Source organism: Somniosus microcephalus, chromosome 10 (genome assembly GCF_052327205.1).
Source record: "Somniosus microcephalus isolate GS21.2 chromosome 10, FLI_Smic_1.0, whole genome shotgun sequence".
Lineage (NCBI taxonomy): Eukaryota > Metazoa > Chordata > Chondrichthyes > Squaliformes > Somniosidae > Somniosus > Somniosus microcephalus.
This window is the reverse complement of record NC_140996.1, coordinates 94,426,816-94,450,776: the sequence shown is the minus strand read 5'-3', so window position 1 is coordinate 94,450,776 and position 23,961 is coordinate 94,426,816.

Sequence of the window (23,961 nt, the reverse complement as noted above, 5' to 3'; positions counted from 1 at the left end):
AAGCGCAGCCTTTGGAAACACTGCTCCTCTGACATGTTGATATATGAAAACTGCTGGCGGAAAACCCTGGCAGCGTAAGGTCTCGTGGGGCGACGTCTGTAGGCCCTCCTCTGTCTGGCCATGCCTGCCACTCTATCTCTGCGTCTCTGTGCCCTGTCAATATGATTGAGAAGCACGATGTTCCCAGCCAATGCAGCCCCCATAGTAAGTGCACACTGAAAGTTATGCCATTTGAGAAGCTCACCAACTGCAAAGTGATGTTCAGAAGGCTAAAGTTTCTCTGCCAGCACTGGCTCACTGCAGAAATGGCTCTCCGTGTGTAGCTGAGCAACTCTCTCTCTCTCTCAAATAAGTTGTGGTCCAAAAATGGCTGCCACTAATAATCCAGAACAGTCCCCTTTAAAGAGCGTCCCCCAAGCCCGACAGCAACTGGGAAATGTTCCAGGTAACCTGTCCTTGTTAGCACCAGGCGGAACGGAGGGGGATGCCACTGAATTTCCGGTCCGGGGTGCCCCAAAGGCGTTGCACACTGAAATGACATCATGATCTGCATGCGCCACTGAGTGGGCGCTATGGTTTAGCGCCGGTGCTAAATGTCCACTCAATATGGGAAGAGGCGCAGGGTTCACTGCGCCTGGGCACGCGTTGGTTAGCGCCCCACTTCTCGACCTCTTTAGGCGCTAATGGGTGGCGCAACCAACCGAATTTTTCCCCCTAACACTTCAAACAGGAACACAGAATATTAAAAAACCATGTGCCTTTGTAAAAGTAACATCAAATGAAACAGGAAACATGATTAAATATAACCAACTAAGATGGCTAGGAAAACAAACACCCTAGTCGAGGTGTCTTTAATTTACATGTTGTAAATATGATACCAACAGAACACTTTGAAGATATGACTTCAATAGATGCACCAAGCAATCACATGGTTTTGTATTGAACTTGGAACACCACGAAGTCAGGAGTCTGTGGTTGTAGCCAGTTAAGGCGGTTTTAGAATTGAATGGAAGCCCTTTGATAAGAATGGCATCAAAGAGATAAATCTGTAATAACAATTTTCTATGATAAGTTTTTGGAACACCTAAAGGTAGAGACATAATTATGCATGCAGCAGCTCAATTGACAGTAAGAATAGAAAAAAAGTCAACAGGAAGATGACTAGAGATAATTAGCTTACATCAGCAGAAAACTTCAAATGATAAACCACTAAAAAAGGTATAAAAATAGAGCTTTTCAGATAGACAGTCAGAAGTCGCTGGAAAGGGGCAAAGCGATTCTCTCAACTTCAGAGGCACACTCTGTAAGTTTTTAACTCTGAGTCTCGGGGATCAAGGTACTTTTAATTTGATTTTGGTGGATATTCTGGATTAGAATTAAGAATAAGAAATGTAAAAATGTACGAAGTTAAGATTTGAGAATAAGGATCTCTGAGGATAAGAAATGTAAGCTATTTGTTTTTGATCTGTTAAAGTTGTGATTGACTCACAAGCTGTTAACTGTATGTCGGCTCTTAAATAAATCTATATATTTTTTGAATTGTCTCAAATAGTATTTCTGTATCAAACTCATGAACTCAATTTCTGTACACTCTTTTGTGAGGAGTTGCAGAATTCTGGGGGGTATTCCGGACCCTCATAATATCCGGAAGGTTACGGTCTAGTTAAACTTATTAAAAGTGCTATCCGGAGGACGGTAACATCTTCACATCATTCCTTTCCTTTAGGGAGAGATAGTCTGAACCTTTAGACCCAATTAAGCATCTTATAGAATTCGGCTATCTTTAACTTTAGTTGAAGGTGAACATCTGGGGAATACGCCTGATCTGGGCTAGCCCGAAAAGGGCTAGGACTAGTAATTATCCCTTCACACCAACCTCTGCTCTTCATTCCTAAGCTCTACCAGTTTATAGGATCATAGAGTACAGTCGCCCAGCAATTAGCAGGGTCTGAATGATGCACATCGTTATTAATGCTCAAATCGGCCAGCAACTTGTAGTGAGGAAGCAATACCCTATGAATTGTGCGTCGCCACAAGTTGCTGGACGATTTGCACCGCTTCACCATTAGCTTCACGAAAGCGGCATCTTCTGCTTAACCTCCCCATGATTTTCATGAAGTTGCTGCATTTGCACATTAATTGCCCATTGAACTTGCCACAGAAAGCTAAGTCTAGTAATTAACAGCAAAAGTACCCTTTTAATGATGTGATAATTGTTAATGACTGTCAATCTCTTTTGCCAAGAAAGTGAACAATTATAAGTGTGGACTCTCATTCCTCCAGGTTGTGAATTGTTTTAGATTTTAAAATGCCAAATTTGAAATGTTTCTTTTCATAATTTTTCATTTCTGTCTCTTAATCCTTCTTACCCTCCCTATTTCTCTTTCTGTACCTGATCTGACATTGAATTCACCCACACTAATTCACCTTTCATCTCAGTCCTTCCTCTGTTTATTTCTCAATTATTTAATCTCATTGGTTAAGGAGATACACTGTTTGTCCCATTGTTTACCAAAGTCCCAGATGCCCTGTTGCCCTTGTTGCACCGTTACCAGCTCGTACTTCCAGCAACTTGGTGGACAAAATTTTTTAAAACCTACATGAGAATTCTAAGTAACAGGTCACGCCATGAAAGCCCCGTTCCAGCAAAATCTGGGCCATTATGTTCTAGTGCTTAGTACATTATAAATCGGCAGATAATCTTTGAAAATTAGAATTTAGATAGCTGAGTAGAATGGGGAACAATAGCTTTCTGGAGTCCAGCAGCAGACAATCCTGGGATGAAATCAGATAAGGATTAACTGGTTCTGTAGTTGATAATGGCTAAAGCTTTCTTGAGCTCTTTAACACCTACCTCTTTGACCAAGCTTTTGTTCATCTGCCCTAATATCTCCTTATGTGGCTCGGTATCAAATTTTGTTTTATAACGCTTCTGTGAAGTGCCTTGGGATGTTTTACTACGTTAAAGGCGCTATATAAATACAAGTTGTTGTTGTTGCTGTTGGAGATGCCAGCTTTCAGATGAGAGGTTAAACCAAGGCCCTTTCTGCCCTCTTAGGTGGACATAAAAGATCTTGTGGCACTATTTCAAAGAAGGGCAGGGGAGCTCTCTCCACATTTAATCCTCAACCAATTCCTAAAATAGATAACAATAGCAAAATACTGTGGATGCTGGAAATCTGAAATAACAACAGAAAACACTGGAAACACTCAGCAGGCCAGGCAGCATACGTGGAGAGAGAAACAGAGTTAACGTTTCAGGTCTGGGACCCTTCATCAGAACTGGAAAAAGCTGGAGATGTTGTGAAGGAATCAGCCATATAACCTTTTCCGAAAAATACTCCATTCTATGAAAGAATTCTGGCCTTATTAAAACAGGACAAACTGGGTCTGGAAATCCAGAAACCGAACGATGGAGAAGCTGTGATAGCATTCTGGCTATTGAGATAAGATAGCTGTTGACACTGAATCAATAACCTTATTGAAACAGAAGGTTAAAGGCTCCTGACCGTCTGAACCTTTGGAAAAAAGACAATAGTTCACCCTGTACAAGGTGTTCTAATTTACACTTCGTAAAGAAGCACAAACATCTGCCTTTGTAAAAATGACATCAAGTAAAACGCACCTGCCATAACACCGTTTTTTATGATAAACTTAGAACACCTAGAGGAGAGACATAATTCTGTAATGCTACCAGCTGAGGTGGCTGTAAGAATTGCAGGGGTCAGCAGAAAAATGACTAGAGATAATTAGCTTACATCAGCAGAAAACCACTGGAAAAGGGTATCAATATTGAACTCTCAAATGGGATAGCAGACTCGCTTTAAAGGGGCAAAGTGATTCTTGGCTTCAGAGGCAGCTCTGTAAGTCTACAACTCTTTGTAGCTTGAGGATCAAAGGTATTTGATTTTGGTGGATGTCCTGTATAAAACTAAGAATTGTAAAACTGTAGTGAAGTTAAGATTTGAGAGTAGGTTCTCTGATAATAGAATTATAAGTTCTCTTTTTGGAACTGTTAATGTTGTGATTGACTTGCCAACTGTAAATTATATTTCAGTTCTTTAATAAATCTCTATATTTTTAGAATTGTCTCACATAACACTTCTGTATCAAACTCGCAAACTCAATCTCTGTACACTCTTTGGTGAGGAGTTGCAGAATTCTGGGGGAGTTTTCCAGACCCTCATAATACCCGGAACTTTACAGTCTAGCTAAACTTATTAAAAGTGCTATCTGAAGGACGGTAACCTTTTCAGGTTGTTCCTTTCCTTTAGAGATAGTCCGGACCTTTAGACCCAATTAAGCATATTTAGGATTTGGCTACCTCAAACTTTAGTTGAAAGTGAATGTCTGAGGAATACACCTGATCCGGGGTAGCCCTAAAGGGGCTAGGACTAGTAATTATCCCTTCAATGTAACAGATATTGAGCAGGTGCAGAGATGTGGGAGGGGAGGAAGAATTGAAGGAATATACTGTGCTTTTGTAAGAGGCAGGAAAGATAAAATGTTGCAAATGGGAATGGCAAAATCATACAGCATGAAAAATGGGGGCAGGGGTTATAGTTTAAAATTGTTGCACTCAATGTTGAGTCCAGAAGGCCGTAAAGTGCCTAATCGAAAGATGAGGTGCTGTTCCTCGAGCTTACATTGAGCTTCATTGGAACAATGTAGTAGGCCGAGGACAGAGAGATCAGAGTGGGAGTGAAGCGGTGAGCAAGAGACTCCACTATTTAAGAATGGCGAGAGAGGGAAACCAGGGCATTATAGACCAGTTAACCTAACATCTGTTGTTGGGAAATTACTAGAGTCTATAATTAAGGATAGGGTGACTAAAAACTTTGAAAATTTTCAGCTGATCAGAGAGAGCCAGCATGGATTTTTAAAGGGTAGGTCGTGCCTGACAAACCTCATTGAACTTTTGGAAGAGGTGACTAAAGTAATGGACAGGGGAATGCCTATGAATGTTATTTATATGGACTTCAAGAAGGCATTTGATAAAATCGCTCAAAAGTCCAGCCAATAAGGTTGAAGCTCATGGAATTGAGGAAAACTTATTGGCCTGATTAGGAAATTGGCTGAGTGGCTGGAAACAGAGTAGGGATAATGGGCAGGTACTCGCAGGATGTGACTAGTAGCATACCACAGGGATCTGTGTTGAGGCCTCAACTATGCATTGTAATTATTAATGACTTAGATGATGGGACAGAGAGCCACAGATCCAAGTTTGTCGATGACAGAAAGATAGGCGACATTGTAAGCAGTGTAGATGGTAGCATAAAATTACAAAGCGATATTAATAGATTAAATGAATGGGCAAAACTGTGGCAAATGGATTTCAATATAGGCAAGTGCGAGGCCATCAACTTTGGACCTAAAAAGGATAGATCAGAGTACTTTTTAAATGGTGGAAAGCTAGGAGCAGTGGGGGTCCAAAGAGTCTTAGGGCTCCATAGATCATTAAAATGTCATAGACAGGTACAAAAAATAATCAAAAAGACTAATGGAATGCTGGCCTTTATATCTCGAGGACTGGAATACAAGGGGGTAGAAGTTATGCTGCAGCTGTACAAAGCTCTGGTTAGACCACACCTGGAGTACTGTAAGCAGTTCTGGGCACCACACCTTAGGAAGGATATATTGGCTTGGAGGGAGTATACCGAAGATTTACTAGAATGATACCTGGACTCCAAGGGTTAAATTATGAGGAGAGATTACAGAAAATAGGGTTGTATTCTGTGGAATTTAGAAGGTTAAAGGGTAATTTGATCGATGTTTTCAAGCTACGGGGATGAGACCAGTTTCTCTCTTGTTTTATCTTGAATTTTGCTGTTACTAACAGGAATATTGGAATACCCAAGTGACAGCTAGGTAGTGCTCCTGATCGCTCTCATATCAACCACCTCATTGTTTCACTACATTCTTTTTTTAATTCATTTCTGGGATGTGGGCGTCGGTGGCAAGTCAGCATTTATTGCCCATCCCTAATTGCCCTTGAGAAGGTGGTGGTGAGCCGCCTTCTTGAACCACTGCAGTCCGTGTGGTGAAGGTACTCCCATAGTGCTATTAGGGAGGGAGTTCCAGGATTTTGACCCAGTGATGATGAAGGAACAGCAATATATTTCCAAGTCAGCATGGTGTGTGACTTGGATGGGAACTTGGAGGTGATGGTGTTCCCATGCGTCTGCTGCCCTTGTTCTTTTAGGTGGCGAAGATCACGGGTTTCGGGGTGCTGTCGAAGAAGCATTGGCGAGTTACTGCAAGTCATCTTGTAGATGGTAAACACTGCAGCCACGGAGTGCTGGTGGTGGGGGGAGTGAATGTCTAAGGTGGTGGATGGGGTGCCAATCAAGCGGGTTGCTTTGTCCTGGATGGTGTCGAGCTTCTTGAGTGTTGTTGGAGCTGCACTCATTCAGGCAAGTGGAGAGTATTCCATCACACTCCTGACTTGTGTCTTGTAGGCGGTGGAAAGGCTATGGAGGGACAGGAGATGAGATACTTGCCATAGAATAACCGGCCTCTGACATGCTCTTGTAGCCAGAGTATTTATGTGGCTGGTCCAGTTAAGTTTCTGGTCAATGGTGACCCCCCAGGATGTTGATGGTGGGGGATTTGGTGATGGTAATGCCGTTGAATGTCAAGGGGCGGTGTTTAGAGTCTCTCTTGTTGGAGATAGTCATTGCCTGGCACTTGGTGTGACACAAATGTTACTTGCCATTTATCAGCCCAAACCTGAATGATGTCCAGGCCACGCTGCATGTGGGCATGGACTGCTTCATTATCTGAGGAGTTGCGAATGGGACTGAGCACTGTGCAATCATCAGTGAACATTCCCACTTCGGACATTATGATGAAGCAGCTGAAGATGGTTGGGCCTAGGACACTGCCCAACCATCTTCAGGAACTCCTGCAGCGATGGCCTGGGGCTGAGATGACTGGTCTCCAATAACCACAACCATCTTCCTTTGTGCTAGGTATGACTCCAGCCAGTGGAGAGTTTTCCCTTTGAGTCCCATTGACTTCAATTGTACTAGGACTCACTGATGCCACACTCGGTCAAATGCTGCCTTGATGTCAAGGGCAGTCACTCTCACCTCACCTCTGGAATTCAGCTCTTTGTCCATGTTTGGAACAAGACTGTAATAAGGTCTCGAGCCGAATGGTCCTGGCGGATCCCAAACTGAGCATCAGTGAGCAGTGCTGCTTGATAGTACTGTTGATGACACCTTCCATCACTTTGCTGATGATTGAGAGCAGACGGATGGGGCAGTAATTAGTTGGATTGGATTTGTCCTGCATTTTTTGTGGACAGGACGTTGCTGGGCAGTTTTCCACGTTGTCGGATAGATGCCAGTGTTGTAGCTGTACTGGAACAGCTTGGCTAGAGGCACAGCTTGTTCTGGAGCACAAGTCTTCAGCACGACAGCCGGGATGTTGTCAGGGCCCATAGCCTTTGCTATATCCAGTACCCTCAGCTGTTTCTGATATCACGTGGAGTGAATTAAATTGGCTGAAGACTGGCTTCTGTGATGGAGACCTCAGGAGGAGGCCGATATGGAACATCCACTCGGCACTTCTGGCTGAAGATGGTTGCAAACGCTTCAGCCTTGTCTTTTGCACTCACGTGCTGGGCTCTGTCATCATTGAGGATGGCGATATTCATAGAGCCTCCTCCTCCCGTTAGTTGTTTAAATGTCCACCACCTTTCATGACTACATTCTGGTGGTAGTTGCTAACTGTCAAACGAGGGAAAACATTGGAAACTTTCCAGTTGAGAGAAAAAAGATCATAAAAAGCAACATTTATATTTTTTTAACTCACTCTCAGAATGTGAGCGTCACTGGTAAGACTTGCAATTATTGTCCATCCCTATTTGCTTGGAGAAGGTGGTGGTGGGCCACACTTTAACTGCTGGAGTCCAATTCTTGTTATTCTTTGTAGCAGTTTGATACAACTGAGTGACTTGTTCTGCCAAAGGGCAATTAAAAGTCAACCACATTGGTGTGGGACTGGAGTCACCTATAGGCCAGACTTTTTTACGCAGTGCATTGTGATGATTTAGAATGCATTGCCTGAAAGGGTGATGGAGGCAGATTCAATAGTAACTTTCAAAAGGGAATTGGATATATACTTGAAAAGAAAAATTTGCAGTGCTATGGGGAAAGAGCAGGGAGTGGGACTAATTGGATTGCTCTTTCCAAGAGCCAGCACTGGCATGATAGTCCAAATGGCTTCCTTCTGCGCTGTATGATCCTATGATTCTCACCCTGCAAGTCTTCAATATAACGTGTCTTTATTCTTTTTTTCTATTGTTTCTGGGATCTTTCGAACATAGTGCAGCACAATATTGGTCCACATTCTGTTGTTTTTTGGCCCATGACATAGATAAAGCCTGCGATTGGGATTATTGTCAAGCTGGAAACATAGAAACATAGAAGATAGGAGCAGGAGTAGGCCATTCGGCCCCTCGAGCCTGCTCCGCCATTCAATGCGATCATGGCTGATCATCCAAATTCAGTACCCTGTTCCTGCTTTCTCCCCATATCCCTTGATCCCTTTAGCCTTAAGAAATATATCCAACTCCTTCAATTCAGAGCTGCTGTCACTCCGGGTTGGTAGGATTTTAACTCACTGACAATGCACAAGGAAAATGTATGAAGGCAGTGGAAAAGATTCAAATCAGGACAACGTAGCCAAGTCCAGATTTTAGGCCATTTAGTAACAGTACTGGAGAGCACACCATTGCTACTGGTAACTGTGAGTCTATCCTTAGTGGGTTTGGCTGGTCTGTCAATCAAGCTGGAAATTATGGTAGTTAAACAATTAGTATGCTGTATTTTCAAACACTGTGATTAAGTATTAGCTAATAAAGGTTGATGGCTGATGTTGGCACACTCGTAGTTTTCAGGCAGGCTAAAAAACTCACTTTAAAGATCTCCATTTCTCTACTTGTGACAGGTTGACACTGCAGCATGCACTTTTGAAATGGAAGGTTTTTTTCCTAGTTCGTCACTACTTTTAAAAAGGAACAGTTACACAATTGGATATATTTCTGTGAACAAAAAGGTTGAAGAATTCTGTCAAACAATTTTTGAGATGACAATGACCCTTGGATGCCATACAGTGAGGCACAAAAACAGGTTGTTCTAGTTTCCATCAAAGCACTGGGAACATAGGAACATAGGAATTGATAGATGAAAAAAGACCACGGTCCATCTGATGGAAAAAGTGGCTGCACCCTTCATCACTTCTCCGGAAATGAGCGCAGGACCTGTATGAATAATCATATTCAAACTAGCTTCAGTACTGAGTCAAATAATGACTGGAAATAACATTTTATTACAAGAGTATATTTTCCCTCAATGAGAAGCAGTCCTTCTTAAACATTGTAATGAGATTTGTGTCTCTAATCCGAACATTATTCTTACTATGACCCAATTTACATGATGCCTTTGTTTCACAAATATTTTCTGTCAACTCATTTTGACGTTTTGATCAATGGTTCACTGGGTTATACTGGCAAGAATTCTAAGTTACATCTTAATCACTTTCTGTGTTATTGTACTGACAGCAATATCATTTCAGGTCGATGAGGCTTCATTAGCTGCACATCTTGAGTCAAAGTATTTATAAAGAAATCTATAACATTTCTACACAGACAATGAACCAAACACTTTTTGATCAGTTCCTGTAAAATACATAATGACCATTTTCATTGCCCACTATAGCTGGATAAATAAATACCATTGCTGCATAAATAAGCTTATTCTATGAACTATTGTTGTCTTCAAATTCTCCAACTAACAAAACAAAAATATTGGCACTGTAATTATGCCCCTATGTGCCTATTTTCTCCTCTGTAAAAAACGAATATTCAAGAAAATGGCTTTCCTGTCAAGTCACACCTCAAAAAAGGTTCTAAAGTTCATGTTCCAGCTTGTTTTGAAATCATCAATCATCATTCTAAATATAAACAAAAAACATGTTCCAAAACTCTGCTTCACAAACCTCTCCAATCACAAACGAACATTTCACTAATCATCCTTCTGCTTTCACTCACACACTGTACACCTGTTACTGCCCTCACAATGACTTTCCCCTCTTGCCCACACCTGTTGCTGCTTCCTCTCAGCATGCACACTATGCTAAGCTGCCTAACACATCTCGACAACTCATGAACAGGGCATACACTATCCCTCTGCCACTCTGAGAGTAATAGGGGGGAATTTTGCCAGCCCTAGGGAGGCGGGTATGGAGGTGGGACTGCCGGGAAAATGGCAGAAACTGGGAGTGGGAACCAACACCGCTCCCAACCCGCCTCCATGCCATCTTCCCAGGAGACGAGTCCCCAACTCGTACAGGAATGCATCTCCTCGAGGCGGGAAGGGGATTACAGCCAATTAACTGCCTGTTAACAGGCAGTTAAGAGGCTTATCCCCATTTTACCCACACAAGTGTGGGGTTCCTGACGGCTGCGAACCTCGCCAGGGTCAGCGGGGCGAGCAGTAGGTCTGCGGGGGTGAGAGGGGTCGAAAAGTCTGCTGTGGAGGTGAGTGATGGGTGCAAGTGTGGAGAGGTAAGTATGGGAGGTGAGTGTAAAGTGTTAGAAAATGTTTACTTACCTTTGCTTCTACCTGCAGGCTTCAACCCTTGGGGATCCGGAGGCTCCTCATCTCAACGGCAGAGATGACAGAATGGATGCTGCATTCTGAGATGTAGCAGCCATCTGATTTCTGCTAAGGAAAGAGTTTTGGTGAGTCTTCAGTACAAGGACTCATCATAGAACAGAGTTTGTCAATGTTTGACAGTTTCTTAACAAGGTCAATCAAGGGAAAATAGCATGGGTTGGCCAGATGTCGTTGGGGGTGGGACGGAAACCCGACAAGCAGCAGTCCCACCCCCAACGCGTCCCCTTTGATAAAATCCAGCCCATAGAGTCATAACAGCACACAAGGAGGCCATTTGGCCCATCAAGTCCGCGCCGGCTCTCTGTAGAGCAATCCAGTCAGTCTCATTCCCCCACTCTATCCCCGTAGGCCTGCAAGTTTATTTCCCTCAAGTGCTTATCCAGTCTCCCCTTGAAAACATTGAGAGTCTCCACATCCGCCACTTCCGTCGGCAGCGAGTTCCAGGTCCTCACCACTCACTGCGCAAAAATGTTTTCTTCACATCCCCCCTGCATCTCTTGCCCAAAACCTTCAATCTGTGTCCCCTAGTCCTTGTACTATTAACTAGTGGGAACAGCCTTTCCCCGTCCAGCCTATCAAAACCCGTCATAATCTTGTACACCTCTATCAAATCACACCTCAACCTCCTTTGCACTAGTGAAAACAAATCAAGCTTCTCCAACCTGTCCTTGTAGCTAAGACCCCCCCATCCCCAGAACCATTCTGTTAAATCTCCTCTGACCCTCTCAAGTGCCTTTACATCCTTCCTAAAGTGTTGTGACCAGAACTGGACGCAATACTCCAGTTGTGGCCTAACCAGCGCTTTATAAAGGTTCAGCATAACTTCTCTACTTTTGTACGCAATGCCTCTATTTATGAAGCCCAAGATCCCATATGCTTTGCTAACCACTCTCTAAATATGTCCCGCCACCTTCAGGGACCTATGCATATTAACTCCCAGGTTCCTCTGTCCCTGCACACTCTTTAAAACTGTGCCATTAAGTGTATATTGCCTCTCCCTGTTCCTTCTGTCAAAATGCATCACCTCACATTTCTCTGTATTAAATTCCATCTGCCACTTGTCTGCCCATTCTGCTAGCCTTTCTATGTCCTGTTGCAGTCGGTTGGTGTCATCTTCACTGTTTGCCACGCCCCCAAGTTTGGTGTCATCGGCAAATTTAGAAATTATACTCTGTATTCCAATATCCAGGTCATTTATATATATCAAAAGAAGCAGTGGCCCCAGCACTGACCCTTGGGGGACACCACTGTCTACCATCCTCCAGTCTGAAAAACAACCATTTACCACAACTCGCTGTTTTCTGTCCTTAAGCCAATTCCTTATCCAAGCTGCCACTGACCCATCTATTCCATGAGACTCAATTTTGTTAACCAGCTTTCTATGTGGTACTTTGTCAAACACCTTCCAAAAATCCATGTAGACAACATCCATTGCATTCCCCTCATTAATCCTCTCTGTTACTTCAGCAAAAAATTCAATTAGGTTAGTCAAACACGATCTGCCTTTTACAAATCCATGTTGGCTCTCCTTAATTAGCTTAAACCTCTCCAAGTGCCTGTTAATTTTTTCCTTGATTATTGTTTCTAAAACTTTACCCATCATTGATGTTAAACTGACTGGCCTGTAGCTACTAGGATTATCCTTACACCCTTTCTTTAACAATGGTGTCACATTTGCCACTTTCCAATCCTCAGGGACCTCCCCCGCATCTAGGGAATATTGGAAAATTAAGGCAAGCCCTTCCATTATCTCCTCCCCCAATTCCCTTAGCAACCTGGGATGCAAGCCATCTGGACCAGGTGACTTATCCACTCTAAGCATACCCAGCCTTTCCAGTACATCCTGTCTATCAATTTTCACCCCTTCCATTGCTTCTACCTTTTCCACTTCTACTGATATTTTGTCAGCATCCACCTCCTTAGTAAACACCGACACAAGCCGTATTCTAGCCTTCCCCTGCGCCTCCAAGCTTGTATCACCTTCTTTGTCGCTAATAGGCCCCACCCCGCCTCTTACTACCCGCTTAATGTTTACATGTCGGTAGAAGATTTTTGGGTTCCCTTTTATGTTAACCGCCATTCTACTCTCATATTCTCTCTTTGTCAATCTTATTTTCATCTTCACTTTCCCTTTCAACTTAGTGTTTGATCTGGTTCTCCCTTGAACAATTCACCTGACATTCATCATACACCCTCCTTTTTTGTTTCATCATCTTCTCTATCTCCCTCATCATCCAAGGAGCCCTTGTTTTGGTTCCCTTACCCTTCTCTCTTGTTGGAATGTACCTAGCCTGTACTTGGAACATCTCCTCCTTAAAGATCACCCATTGTTCCGTTACAGTTTTTCCTGTTAGTCTTTGGCTCCATTTTACCCTGGCTAGATCCGTTCGCATCCCATTGAAGTTAGCCCTATTCCAGTTTAGAAGTTCCAGTCTAGTTTGCTCCTTGCTCCTCTCCATTGCTAATCTAAATCTTATGATACGATGATCACTCGTACCCAAGTATTCTCCCACAGACACTTGGTCGACCTGGCCCACCTCATTCCCCAGCACCAGATCCAGCAATGCTTCCTAGTTGGGTCAAGAACATGCTGGTCAAGGAAATTCTCTTGAACACATTTCAGAAATTCCTCCCCCTCCTTTCCCTTTACCCTAGCATTATCCCAATCGATATTTGGGTAATTAAAGTCCCCCAATATCACCATGCTATAGCTCTTGCATATCTCTGCGATTTCCCTGTAGATTTGCTCCTCTACCTCCCTCTCACTATTTGGAGGCTTGTAGAATATCCCCAATAGCGTGATCATACCTTTTTTGCTCCTCAACTCTAACTAAATGGATTCTTGTCCCCTCAAGAACATCCTCCCTTTCCAACACTACAATGTCTTTCTTAATCAGCACTGCTACCCTACCTCCCTTTTTCCTTCCCTATCTTTTCTGAACACCTTGTACCCTTGAATACTAAGTGCTCAGGCCTCACCGCTTTTAAGCCACGTTTCCGTTATTGCCACAACATCATATTGCCACACGGCTAATTGTGCTTGTAACTCACCAACCTTAGTCACCACATTTTGTGCGTTTATGGGGAATGAGGTGGGCCAAGACGACCAAGTGTCTGTGGGAGAACACTTGGGTATGAGTGATCATGCATTTTAAACCCATTTTTTAATTTTTCGTAGTCTTTCTTAGTCTGCTCCTATCTAATGTAGTACTACTTCCGCCTCTAGTACTACTTTCTTCTCTAGTACTATCCAACACATGCACTCTTTTATGCACCTTATTCCTCTTTTCTACTCTTATATGCTGGTGCCCATCCCCCTGCCAAGCTAGTTTAAACCCTCCCCAACAGCACTAGCAAAACTCCCCCCAAGAATATTGGTCCCGGCACTGTTGAGGTGTAACCCTTCCGGCTTGTACAGATCCCACCTTCCCCAGAATCTCAATGCCTCAGGAATCTATAGCCCTCCCTCCTGCACCATCTCTCCAGCCACGCATTCATCTGTCCTATCCTCCGATTCCTGTATTCACTAGCACGTGGCACTGGGAGTAATCTGGAGATTACTACCTTTGAGGTCCTGCTTTTTAATCTCTTTCCTAGCTCCCTACAGTCTGCCTGCAGGACCTCATCCCTCTTTCTGCCTATATCATTGGTACCGATATGGAAAATGATCTCTGGCTGTTCACCCGCCCCCCTCAGAATGTCCTGCAGCCGCTCAGTGACATCCTTGACCCTGGCACCAGGGAGGCAACATACCATCCTTGAGTCACGTCTGCATCCACAGAAATGCCTATCTGTTCCCCTAACCAATGAATCCCCTATCACTATTGCTCTTCCACTCTTCATCCTCCCCCACCACTGTGCAGCTGAGCCACCCGTGGTGCTGTGGCCTTGGCTCTGGCTGCTCTCCCCAGAGGAACCATCACCCCCACCAGTTTCCAGAACTGTGAACCGGTTATTGAGCGAGATGCACTCTGGGGATTCCTGCCCTACCTGCCTGGTCCTCCTTCTCTGTTTGGTGGTCACCCATTCCTTCTTTGCCTGCACATTCTGAGGCTGCGGGGTGACCACTTCTAGAAACATGCTTTCCAAGTATTTCTTAGCCTTGCGGATGCACTGTAGTGACTCCAGCTGCCACTCAAGCTACTCCTCCTTCTACATCTTATGTTCTTTGTTCTTATATACAAGTCTTTTGAAACTACTACAGGTGGACAAGATTAACTTGTAGGAGTCTATGTACTCCTGGCAAAAAATACTGAACTCGGAGAGGTTCAACAGAAAAGGTTTAATTGTTGAGGCTGCATGCTGAACACAAAATGGAGTCAGAGACTACACAAAATACGACTGCCTTTCATCAGTGCACAGCTTCGACTGCCCTTACCCCGCTCTGGGCTTAACTATGTTGCAGATCGAGTTTCTTAAAGGTGTGATCCATCTTAAAGGCATGACGCCTGATTTATAGTCTACGGACCGGAAAGCGAATTGTGTCCTTTCTGTAATCGGTACGCCACACAGCTCCCCCCAGAATCCGCTAGTAGGGAGTGTACGAACCGACGTGGCGGCTTGATGGCACGGCCGGAACGGCTCTTGGCGGTTGGTGTCGGGAGCGGGGCGGTCAGACACGTCGGGCTCTTAGGCGGTCTGCCCCGCGGTGGGGGTTGGCCCACTTGAACGGGTTCGTCGGGCTCTAGGTGCGCCAGCTTGAGCCGGTCGACCGACACCTTGTCAGTTCTGCCGCCCACTTCGAGGAGGAAGAACTTGTTCCCCGTCTGGAGTACCTTGTAGGGTCCGTCGTATGGGGGCCGTAGAGGTCCTCGGTGGGCGTCATGGCGCACGAAAACAAATTTGGCCATGTGCAGGCTAGGTGGTACGCGGGTTGCTGGTTCGCCGTGCCGGCCGGTGGGTACCGGAGCGAACTGTTGTGCTCGGTTGGCGAAAGCGCGGCGTTGCTGGTCAGCCGACCAGGGGGTCGTGGCGGTGGGCAGGAACTCTCCGGGTACACGCAGCGGCTGGCTGTACATGAGTTCCGCCGCCGAGGCTTGCAGGTCTTCCTTGACCGCGGAGCGTAGGCCGAGTAGCACCCACGGGAGGCGGTCAATCCAAGCCTCGTCCTCGAGTCTGGCACGGAGGGACGCCTTCATGGACCTGTGGAATCGCTCGCACAGTCCGTTGGCTTGGGGGTGGTAAGCCGTGGTGCGGTGAACGGCCACCCCGAGGTTTCGGGCGATGGCGGCCCACAGATCAGAGGTGAACTGCGGGCCTCTATCCGACGTCATATCGGCGGGGACGCCGAACCGAGCGACCCAGGTACCGATGAACGCCCTCACGATGTCGGCGGTGGTGGTGGACGTCAGTGGAATGGCCTCGGGCCAGCGGGTGGTAAGGTCCACGATTGTCAGCAGGTGCGTGTGACCTTGTGATGGCGGCAGGGGGCCGACGAGGTCGATGTGGACGTGGTCAAACCTTCTTTCTGGCATGGTGAACTCCTCGAGTGGGGCTTTGACATGCTGGTGGATTTTGGCACGCTGGCAAGCTATGCAGGATCTGGACCAGACGTGCACATCTTTGCGCAGGCCGCGCCAGACAAATCGGTTGGCCACCAGTCTAATGGACGCGCGGGTGCCGGGGTGTGAGAGGCCGTGGACGATGTCGAACACCCGTTTTTGCCAGGACGCCAGGACTATGGGGCGGTGTTGCGCCAAGGAGGTGTCGCATTTGACTGTGACGGCGGACGGGCCGCAGCCGACGTCGGTCAGTCGCAGCCCTGGGAGGGTTGTGGGCGCGGAGAGCAGATCGGGGTCGGTGCGTTGCTCCGCTGCCAGTTGAGCATAGTCCACTGCCAGGTGGGCGCCGTGGACGGCGGGGCGGGATAGGCAGTCGGCCACCACGTTGTCTCGACCGGAGACATGCCGGATGTCCGTGGTGAATTCGGACACCGCGGCGAGCTGGCGTTGTTGCCTGGCTGACCACGCGTCTGCAGATTTCGCCATTGATATAACTATCAATTCATCCAATGAAAAGCGACGAGTTAAGAAAGTAACTATAGGTTTTTATTGGCTAAATAACAGAGCCCACCCTCGTGGGTGATCGGATCCAACAAGGAGGAATACCAGCCAGTCGACCACCTTTATACCTGGGCAGGTAGGTGGAGCCATGGGCGGAGTCAGCAGTGGTCAGCCCAGGTATAACAGCGTGACAAGAGGCGACCTCGTGTAGTGATACAACAGTGTAAACAGTGATAACCATAGTGTAACGATATAACAGTGATAACCATAGTGTAACGATAGTGAACGATAAAAGTGGTTTACCACATTCACCCCTTGTTTAGATTTGAGTCCGGCGGGGTGAAGTGTACTACCAGTTCGGGTATGTCAGTCTGTCCGGAGGCCTTGTAAGCCTTTCTGATCGTCGCAGCAGTGGCGGCGGTGATGCAGTATCCGACGTTACTGCTGGTGTCTGCGTGGTCGGCAAAGGCTCGTGGGGTTCCGGCATGCCGTCTACCTGGGCTGAATCTGGGGGAGTGGTGGGGGGTAATGGTGGTGTCTCAGGGGTGCAAGGTCTCGTAAGGAGACTGTGTCCTCCCGCCCGTCTGGGTATGCCACATAGGCGTACTGGGGGTTGGTGTGCAGGAGGTCCACCCTCTCGACCAGGGGGTCCGTTTTATGGGCCCTCACGTGCTTTCGCAGCAAGACGGGCCCCGGAGAGGTCAGCCAAGTTGGTAGCGTGGTTCCTGTAGTCGACTTCCTGGGGAAAACAAACATTCGTTCATGGGGGGTGGCGTTAATGGCAGTGCAAAGCAGTGACCGGATGGAGTGCAGCGCTGCCTGGAGGACTTCCTGCCAGCGAGAGGTTGGGAGGCCCTTAGACTTTAAGGCTAAGAGAACGGCCTTCCAGACAGTCGCGTTCTCTCTTTCCACCTGGCCGTTCCCCCGGGGGTTGTAGCTGGTGGTCCTGCTTGCAGCAATACCTCTCGCTAGTAGGAACTGGCGAAGTTCCTCGCTCATGAAGGAGGAGCCCCGGTCGCTATGTATATAGTTCGGGAACCCGAACAAGGCGAAGAGGTCGTTCAGGCATCTGATGACCGTGGTACTGGTCATGTCTGGGCAGGGGAAGGCGAAGGGGAAACGGGAGTACTCGTCAATAATGTTGAGGAAGTACACATTACGGTCAGAGGACGGGAGGGGCCCCTTAAAATCGATGCTCAAGCGCTCGAAGGGGCGGGTGGCCTTGATCAGGCTTGCTCTGTCCGGCCTAAAGAAATGCGGTTTGCATTCGGCCAGGTTTGGCAGTTCCTGGTCATGGTCCTGACCTCCTCGATGGAGTAGGGCAGGTTGCGGGCCTTAATGAAGTGGTAAAGTCTGCTGACCCCGGGGTGGCAGAGGTCGTTGTGGAGGGTCTGCAGTCTATCACTTTGCACGCTGGCGCATGTACTTCGTGATAGAGCATCTGGGGGTTCGTTCAGTTTACCAGGCCGGTACAAGATATCATAATCATAGGTGGAGAGCTCGATTCTCCACCTCAAGATCTTGTCGTTCTTGATTTTGCCCCTCAGCTTGTTATTAAACATAAAGGCGACCGAACGTTGGTCGGTGAGGAGGGTAAATCGTTTGCCTGCCAGGTAATGCCTCCAGCGTCGTACAGCCTCCACGATCGCCTGGGCCTCCTTCTCGACCGAAGAGTGTCGGATCTCGGGGCCCTGGAGGGTCCTTGAGAAGAAGGCCACTGGTCTCCCCTCCTGGTTAAGGGTTGCGGCCAGGGCGAAGTCGGATGCATCGCTCTCCACTTGGAAAGGGATAGACTCATCCACCGCGTGCATTGTGGCCTTAGCAATGAGGGAGAAGGCTGCGCACGCTTCTGCTGTCAGGGGGAAGGAGGTGGACTTCATGAGGGGTCTGGCTTTGTCCACATAATTGGGCACCCATTGGGCATAGTAGGCGAAGAGCCCCAGGGTTCTCCTCAGTGCCTTTGGACAGTGGGGGAGGGGAAGCTCCATGAGGGGGCGCATTCTTTCGGGGTCGGGGCCGATGACTCCGTTCTCTACTACGCAGCCGAGGATGGCAAGGCGCGAGGTGTTAAACACACATTTCTCCTTATTGTAGGTGAGGTTCAGCCGCTGGGCCGTACGGAGGAATCTCTCCAGATTAGCATCGTGGTCCTGCCGGTCGCGGCCGCAGATGGTGACGTTATCTAGATAGGGGAACGTGGCTTGCAGCCCGTTCTGGTCAACCATCTGGTCCATCTCCCTTTGGAAGACCAAAACCCCATTGGTGACGCCGAAGGGAACCCTCAGGAAGTGGTAGAGGTGGCCATTCGCCTCGATGGCGGTATACTGGCAGTCCTCAGGCCGACTTAAGGTCGATGGTAGAGAATACGCGGTACTGTGCAATCTGATTGACCATATCAGATATGCGGGGAAGGGGGTATGCGTCCAGCTGGGTGTACCGGTTTATGGTTTGGCTGTAGTCGATGACTAGGCGGTTTTTATCGCCGGTCTTGACAACTACGACCTGAGCTCGCCAGGGGCTGTTGCTCCTCTCGATGATGCCCTCCTTCAGGAGGCACTGCACTTCAGAGCTAATAAAAGCTCTGTCCCCGGCGCTGTACCGCCTGCTCTTGGTGGCGACGGGTTTACAGTCGCGGGTGAGGTTGGCGAACAGGGAGGGAGGCGGGACCCTGAGGGTGGATAGGCCGCAGGTGGTACGCGGTGGGCAGTTTAAAGGCTGCTGGTTGTCGACTGTGAGTGGGGGGAGGGGTCCACCGTATGCTAGAGTGACACTTTGAAGGTGGGATTGGAAATCCAGCCCTAGTAGGACGGCAGCGCAGAGTTGGGGCAGGATGAGAAGTTTAAAATTTTTATACTCCGTGCCCCTAACCGACAGGGTCACAACACAGTAGCCGCTGATGTCTGTAGAGTGGGACCTAGACGCCATCGAGACCCGGTTGCGCGTTGGCCGGACAGTGAGGGAGTAGTGGCTCACCGTGTCTGGATGGATGAAGCTCTCCGTGCTTCCGCTGTCGAACAGGCAGGTTGTGGCGTGGCCGTTTACTTCGATGTCCATCATGGACTTGGACAGGTGATGCGGGCGAGCTTGGTCCAGTGTGACGGAGGCTAGTGTATGGCTGAGCGAGCTGCTGTAGTCTGCGGGTGAGGCGGTGGTCGGGTCTGGAGGCGAGGTGGCGGTCGAGTGTGGTGGGTAAAATGGCGGCGCCCACGAGGTGGGGTAAGATGGCGGAGAAGATGGCTGCCCCCACAACTCACATGTGGCACTGCTGGTGTCGGTGGCCTTGATCAAAGATGGCCGCCCCCACGACTCACACGAGGGGATACTGGCATCTGTGGCCTTGATGAAAGTTGGCCGCCCCCACAGCTCGCATGAGGCACTGCTGGTGTCTGTGGCTCTCCCTCTGCAGGCCTTAGCGAAGTGGCCTTTCTTCTGGCAACTGGAGCAAGTCGCGTTTCTCGCAGGGCAGCGCGACCTCGGGTGTTTCGCCTGGCCGCAGAAGAAGCAGCCGGCGGCCCGATCGCAGGGGTCCGATGTCGCAGCCAGTACCGGGGGTGGCGGTCCCGATCGGGTTCGGGACGCCGACGCTGAGGTAGGTCCCAGGGGCGGCACTGCGAGGGGTATTGCGGTCGGGGTCGGTCCCGAGTCCCAGGGTCGCGAATTACAGTACCTGGAGTACGCCTCGAGGTCCCGATGGGCCACTTCTAGGGAGCAAGCGAGGGCTGCAGCTGTGTTCAGGTCGAGGTCCTTTGCTTCAAGCAGTCTTTGCTGTGAGTAGTCGGACCGCAGGCCTTTCACGAAGGCATCGCGGATATTATCTTCAGTATTTTCTGCCGCCGTTACCGCTTTAAAGTCACAGTCCCTGCCGAGTGTTTGTAGCGCCCGTAAAAATTCATCTACAGACTCTCCTGGCTGTTGCGGGCGGGATCTTAGGAGATGTCTGGCATACATGGAATTTACCGGGCTCCGGTACTGTTGTTTCAGCAGGTTGATGGCGGCCTCGTATGTAGTAAGGTCCCGGATGAGTGCGAATACTTTAGGGCTCACTTGGGCGGTCAGAACTCTTAGCTTGGATCTCTGAGGCACGCCGGATTCTCCCAGGTAGGATTCGAAACAGCTCAGCCAGTGTTCGAAGTCGAGGGCTGAGTTTGCTGCCTGTGGGTTTAGATCCAGGTACGGTGGTCGGAGGGCTCGCAGCCAGGCCGGCTGCTGTGGCTGTTGTAGCTGGGCGTCTGACTGGTCGTTTGGCTGCTCCGTTGACTGGTCGTTTGGCTGCTCAGGTAACGACATTTTAAAATTTAGCCAATAAAATTGATATACCTATCAATTCATCCAATGAAAAGCGACGAGTTAAGAAAGTAACTATAGGTTTTTATTGGCTAAATAACAGAGCCCACCCTCGTGGGTGATCGGATCCAACAAGGAGGAATACCAGCCAGTCGACCACCTTTATACCTGGGCAGGTAGGTGGAGCCATGGGCGGAGTCAGCAGTGGTCAGCCCAGGTATAACAGCGTGACAAGAGGCGACCTCGTGTAGTGATACAACAGTGTAAACAGTGATAACCATAGTGTAACGATATAACAGTGATAACCATAGTGTAACGATAGTGAACGATAAAAGTGGTTTACCACAGCCATCGCGAATGTCAGGGGTTTGTGGTCGACAAATGCGGTGAAGGGGCGGCCCTCCAGAAGAAATCTAAAATGGCGGACTGCTAGGTACAGTGCGAGGAGCTCGCGGTCAAAGGCGCTGTATTTAGCCTCCGGGGGGTGCAGTTGGCGGCTGAAAAAGGCCAGCGGTTGCCAGGCCCCGTCGACCCACTGTTCGTACACGGCGCCGACCGCGTGGTCGGAGGCGTCCGTGGTGAGGGCCACCCTGGCGTTGGGCTGTGGGTGAGCGAGCATGGTGGCGTTGGCGAGCGCCTTTTTGGTCGAGTCGAAAGCGGGCAACATGTCCGCCGACCACTCGATCGCCATTCTGTCTTTCTTACCCCGGAGGGCTTTGTATAGGGGCCGCATGAGGGAGGCCGCTCCGGGAATGAAGCGGTTGTAAAAGTTGATCATCCCCAAGAACTCCTGGAGGCCTTTGATGGTGGTAGGCCGGGGGAACTGCTGGACGGCTTGCACCTTGGCGGGCAGGGGAATGGCTCCGTCCTGCGTGATGTGGTGGCCGAGGAATTCGATCCTGCTGAGGCCGAATTGGCACTTGGCTGGGCTGATGATGAGTCCGTGCTCACTGAGCCACTGGAACAGGGTGCAGAGGTGCTCGATGTGTTCCTGCTTGGAGGAACTAGCTACCAGGATGTCATCCAGGTAGACAAAGAGAAACTTCAGGTCCCGGAGGACCGAGTCCATGAGCCGCTGGAAGGCCTGGGCCGCGTTTTAGAGGCCGAAAGGCATTCGGAGGAACTCGAATAGCCCAAAAGGGGTGATTATGGCCGTCTTGGGAACGTCCGTGGGGTGGACTGGCACCTGATGGTAACCGCGCACCAGGTCAACTTTGGAGAAGACTGAGCGGCCGGCCAGTCTAGCCGAGAAGTCTTGAATGTGCAGTATGGGGTACCGATCCGGTGTGGTGGCGTCGTTTAGGTGCCGGTAGTCCCCGCAGGGGCGCCATCCCCCATCGGGTTTGGTGACGATGTGGAGTGGGGAGGCCATGGGGCTGTTGGAGCGGCGGATGATGCCGAGCTGTTCCATTGTGGTGAACTCGGCCCGCGCGATCTCCAGCTTGGCTGGGTCCAGACTGCGGGCATGGGCATACACCGGTGGGCCTGTGGTGGGGATGAAGTGTTCTACCCCGTGCTTAGCAACTTTCGCGGAGAAGGTCGGGTTGGTGAGGGCTGGGAACTCAGCCAGGAGTGCTGAGTAGTCGCCCTTTGAGCGGGCGCGGCACTGCCACGCCATTTCGGCGGGTTGGGGGGGGCCATGGCGCCCGGGATAGGTGACATGGTGTTCATGTCCATGAGGCGGCGCCGAGGCATGTCGACCAACAGGCCGTGGGCGCACAGGAAATCCGCACCAAGGAGCGGGGAGAGCACCTTGGCGGTGATAAACTCCCAGTGGTAGCGGGGGCCTGCGAGGTCGATGGTGACGGTGCGGGTGCCGTACGTCCGGATGTCGGTGCCATTGGCGGCAGCCAGCGCAGGGCCGCGGCCGCCTCGCTGGATCTCGAGGGCGGACGCGGGGATGATGCTGCGCTGCGCGCCTGTGTCGCATAGGAAACGGCGTCCGGAGGCGCTGTCCGTAACGTACAGCAGCGTGCCTGCTTGCCCCACGGCCATCGTGTAGGCCGGTGTGGGGGCGGTTGGAAACGTGCAGGGATGGCTGCAGCGGCGTGCCCGTGCGCCGAACCGGGTATGGAAGTAGCAGTAGCCCTGGGTCGGAGGGCTTGGGGGACGTGAGGGCCTGGGAGGCCTCGTGGCCGAGCTGTGTGGCCGCGCGATAAGAGGGTGGAGCGCGCGCCGACGCTGCGGAGGCCAGGTCGGGGGTGACGGCGTGGTTGGAGCTGGCGGACAGGAGCTTATCAGCTTCATCAGCCAGGGCCTCGAGGTCCGTGAGGCTGGACGCCACGATCGCCGGGCGGATGCTGGGAGGTAGTTGGCGGATAAAGAGCGTGCGGAAGAGGGAGCCGGGCGGTTTCTCGTCGGTCAGAGCAAGCATGTGTGAGAGCAAGTCTGACGGCGTGGAGTCACCGAGGCTCGGGAGGTCGAGGAGGTGGCAGTTGCGCAAGAATTGGGAGGCTGTGATTTTTTTAATGAGCGCGGCCTTGAGATGTGCGTACTTGCCTTCCTCCGGAGGGTTTTGTAGTGTTGTCCAGACTTTCGTGATTGTGGAGCTGCCCAGGGAGGCAAGGAGGTAGTCGTACATCGTTGCGTCGGCGGTGATGCCGCGGAGTCGGAATTGCGATTCGGCTTGAAGGAACCAGGCGGTGGCCAGGTTCTCCCAGAACTCCGGCAGCTTCACAGAAACTGCGTTTGTGTCAGCCATGGTTACGCTTAGGAGTCGTCCTGAGCGTCGGGGTCACCAATGTAGGAGTCTACGTACTCCTAGCAAAAAATACTGAACTCGGAGAGGTTCAACAGAAAAGGTTTAATTGTTGAGGCTGCATGCTGAACACAAAATGGAGTCAGAGACTACATAAAGTACGACTGCCTTTCATCAGTGCACAGCTTCGACTGCCCTTCCCCCGCTCTGGGCTTAACTATGTTGCAGATCGAGTTTCTTAAAGGTGTGATCCTTCTTAAAGGCATGACGCCTGATTTATTGTCTACGGACC